The following is a 4547-nucleotide window of genomic DNA, read 5'->3' on the forward strand; positions in this document are numbered from 1 at the left end:
GCTAGACGGCGCGGTTATTTATAGCCGATTGGCGCGGCTCTACGGTTTAACGTCTGGGCTAGACGGCGCGGTTATTTATAGCCGATCGGCGCGGCTCTACGATTTAACGTCTGGGCTAGACGACCTTCAAGGCTAACTCCTTACCAGGTCGAGCGACCTTGGCCTTCATAACTTATCTCGCGCTTGAACAGTCTTTGTGCCCGGCCGAACGGCATGGGTCATTTGCTTGCGAACCTAATCGGTTGGGAGGCCTTCACTTATTCGGTTGCTTGGCTCGGATAATCCATATGCCCCTTTTACCCAGCTTGGAGAACGTACTCCTGGCCGAACGGCTCAGGGTCTGCTTCGAGCATTTTGGCTCGGATAATTTATCTCCATCCGGAAGGTACTGGGTCTTTGATCCTCGAGCGCTTGGCTCGACCCATTTACCTCCGGCTAAGCGGCTCGTGGCCTTCGTTTCTTGCCAATGCCTTATATTTGTTCTCTTGATTCTTCATTTCTGCATTTCCAGTATTAGTTGAAAAAAGTACATAGGATGATTTACATTGGCACACCTTTCACCCCGCCCGGTAAGGCTGGAGGTGGTTCGCGCTCCACGGCCTATCTAACTGCCAACCGTCCTCATCCTCCAAATAATACGCGCCCGAGTGGAGCTTTTCGATGATTTTGAAGGGACCTGCCCACGGAGCTTCAAGCTTGCCGACGTCGCCGACCGGCTTGACTTTCTTCCAAACAAGGTCGCCGACCTGGAATGATCGGGGGATGACGCGCCGGTTGTAGTTTTGCTTCATCCGTTGACGGTACGCCATCAGCCGAACAGATGCCTTGGCACGCTCTTCGTCGACCAAATCCAGCTCCATATTCCTCCGCTCGGCGTTGCCTTCATCATAACACTGGACCCGGATGGACTCAACGCCGACCTCAACCGGAATGACCGCTTCACCTCCGTACACCATATGAAAAGGTGTAACGCTCGTTCCTTCCTTAGGAGTTGTTCGGATGGCCCATAAAACGCTCGGCCCTTCATCTGGCCAACTTCCTCCCAAGTGGTCGAGCCGAGTGCGCAGGATACGGAGAATTTCCCGGTTGGCCACTTCAGCTTGACCGTTGCTCTGAGGATAGGCCACGGATGTGAAATGTTGCTCAATGCCGTAGCTCTTGCACCAATCCTCTAACATCTTCCCTGTGAACTGCCGCCCGTTGTCGGACACTAGTCGACGAGGGATGCCGAAACGACAAATGATGTGTTGCCAGATGAATTTTTTAACCATTTGTTCAGTGATCTTTGCCAGCGGCTCGGCTTCCACCCATTTGGAGAAATAGTCGACCGCCACTAGTAAAAATTTCCTTTGTCCGGACGCCATCGGAAATGGACCGACAATATCCATTCCCCATTGGTCGAACGGGCATGAAACGCTTGACGCCTTCATTTCTTCGGCCGGTCGGTGGGAGAAGTTGTGATACTTCTGGCATGAAAGGCAGGTAGATACTGTCCGAGCGGCGTCTGTTTGTAAAGTTGGCCAAAAGTATCCGCCAATTTGATCTTCTTGACCAATGAGCGCCCGCCCGGATGACCCCCGCATGATCCTTGATGTACTTCCTGGAGGATGTAAGCTGAGTCCTCCGAGCTTACACATTTCAGCAATGGGCGCGAGAAAGCTTTCTTGTAAAGCTGATCTCCAATGAGTGTAAACCGACCGGCTCTTCTCCTGAGGAGTCGGGCTGCATATTCATCGGAGGGTGTGGTGCCCGAACGGAGGAATTCTATAATAGGTGTCCTCCAGTCGCTTGGAAACGTGAGGCCTTGCATCCGATCGACGTGTGCCACCAGCAGTACTTTTTCAATTGGTTGCTGAATGGCAACTGGTGTTATTGAGCTTGCGAGTTTGGCTAACTCGTCTGTTGCCTGGTTCTCCGTTCGGGGGATCTTCTGTATAAGAACCTCTCGGAAAGTAGCTTTGAGTTTTTCAAAGGCCTCAACGTAGAGTTTAAGCCGAACACTGTTGATTTCAAAGGTGCCAGAAAGTTGTTGAGCGGCACCCGAATAGAGAGTCACCCGACCGGCACCCACATGCCGGGCTGCCTGCAATCCGGTTATGAGGGCCTCGTACTCTGCTTCGTTGTTGGTAGCTTTGTAATCCAGCCGGACGGATAGGTGCATCTTCTCTTCTTGAGGTGAGAGCAGCAATATTCCAATCCCGCTTCCGAACCGAGTAGAGGATCCATCCACATATATCCTCCACATAGCTTCCGGCTCTGGCCTTTGCACTTTGGTCACAAAATCAGCCAAGGATTGGGCTTTGATCGCCGAGCGGGGTTGATATTGGATGTCAAATTCACTTAATTCTGTCGTCCACTTGATGAGCCGTCCGGACGCTTCTGGATTTAACAGTACTCTTCCGAGTGGACTGTTCGTCCGGACAATGATGGTGTGAGCCAAGAAATACGGTCGAAGGCGCCGAGCGGCTAGAACTAAAGCAAAGGCCAACTTCTCGAGCCCGGTGTAACGAGATTCAGCATCTTTTAAAATGTGGCTTAGAAAATACACCGGCTGCTCTTCACCGCTCGCCCTCACAAGGGCTGAGCCTACAGCATACTCAGTTGACGACAGATACATATAAAGTGACTCACCCCCGATCGGCTTGGCCAGTACAGGCAGAGAATTTAGATATGTTTTCAACTCTTCAAATGCTCGGTCACATTCTTCATCCCACTGGAACTTGGTAGCCTTGCGCAGAATCTTGAAGAATGGAAGGCTCCGGTCGGTGGTTTTGGAGATGAATCTAGACAAAGCAGTTATCCGACCGGTCAACCTTTGCACTTCTCTTGTATTTCTTGGGGGCGGCATGTCTTGCAGAGCTTTCACCTTGCTGGGATTTGCTTCGATTCCCCGCTCGGTCACTATGTACCCCAAGAAACGCCCTCCTTTGGCTCCGAACAGGCATTTCTGGGGATTTAGCTTGATTCCGTATTTGCGCAGCGTTCGGAAGGTTTCTTCCATATCCTTGAAAAGATCGGCCGCTCGGGCGGATTTAATAAGAATGTCGTCCACGTAGACTTCCAGATTTCGCCCTATCTGCTCCCTGAACACTTTGTTCATCAAGCGTTGATAGGTGGCCCCAGCATTCTTTAATCCGAACGGCATCACATTGTAACAATACGTGCCGTCGGCAGTCACAAAGCTAACCTTTTCTTGATCTTCGCGGGCGAGCGGCACCTGATGATAGCCTTGGTATGCGTCGAGCATGCAAATCAATTCACAACCGGCTGTAGAGTCCACCAGCTGATCTATTCGGGGCAAGGGATAAAAATCCTTGGGGCATGCTTTGTTCAAGTCCCGAAAGTCGATGCAGACTCTCCACTTGCCGCCCGGCTTGGAGACCAATACCACGTTGGCCAGCCAGCTCGGGAACTGCACCTCGCGTATGTGGCCGGCCTCCAGAAGTTTTTCTACTTCCGCCCGGATAATGGCATTCTGCTCGGCGCTGAAGTCCCTTTTTCTCTGCTTCACTGGTCGAGCCTCCGGTCGGACATGCAACTCATGCTGCGCTAGGCTCGGCGAAATTCCGGGCAACTCATGTGTCGACCAGACGAAAACATCATGATTTCGTTGGAGGCATTGGATCAGCTCCTCCTTCTGCCCCTCCAGATCAGAAGCGATAAAAGTCGTGGCCTCCGATCGGGTCGGATGGATCTGAACTTCCTCCTTTTCATCGTAAATTAAAGCAGGAGGTTTCTCGGCTATGGCGTGTACCTCGATTCGGGGCGCCTTCCGAGCGGAGCAAGCTTCTGCTCGGACCATCTCTATATAGCACCGCCGAGCTGTTAACTGATCTCCACGTACTTCTCCTACTTTGTCCTCCACGGGGAACTTTATCTTCTGGTGGAAGGTTGAGACAACCGCTCGGAATTCGCCGAGCGCCGGGACGAGGGAGAGTCGACCACCACGAAGTTTATTGTCCTGGTCCTCCTGAGCGGCTCCTCTCCCAGTGAGGTAGCCAGTCGGATCTGTCCGACCGGCTGAACCTCGTTGCCCGTAAACCCGTAGAGCGGGGTCGTCATGGGCAGTAGCTCGGCACGATCAATTTGCAGCTGATCGAACGCCTTCTTGAATATGATGTTGACCGAGCTCCCTGTGTCAACAAATATGCGGTGAACAGTATAATTTGCTATTACCGCTTTAATGAGCAGAGCGTCGTCGTGGGGCACTTCTACTCCTTCCAAGTCTCCGGGACCGAAAGTGATTTCCGGTCCACTTGCCCGCTCTTGGCTACAGCCGACTGCGTGGATCTGTAGCTGCCGGACGCCCGCCTTTCTGGCTCGGTTGGAGTCTCCCCCGGTCGGCCCGCCAGCAATAACGTTAATCTCGCCCCGGGAAGTATTGCTTCTGTTTTCCTCTTCCCGAGCGGACGGTCGTGACCGTTCTCTGGACGCCCGGCGATTCTCCTGTCTCGGAGATCGGTGTCGATCGGGTGTCTGTTGATGTCGCCTTTCAGTGCGGGTCCGGTCAGCTTCATGGGTCCTTTGTCTCCTGTCGATGGGAGGAG

This window comes from Zingiber officinale, chromosome 6A (assembly GCF_018446385.1).
Source record: "Zingiber officinale cultivar Zhangliang chromosome 6A, Zo_v1.1, whole genome shotgun sequence".
Classification (NCBI taxonomy): domain Eukaryota; kingdom Viridiplantae; phylum Streptophyta; class Magnoliopsida; order Zingiberales; family Zingiberaceae; genus Zingiber; species Zingiber officinale.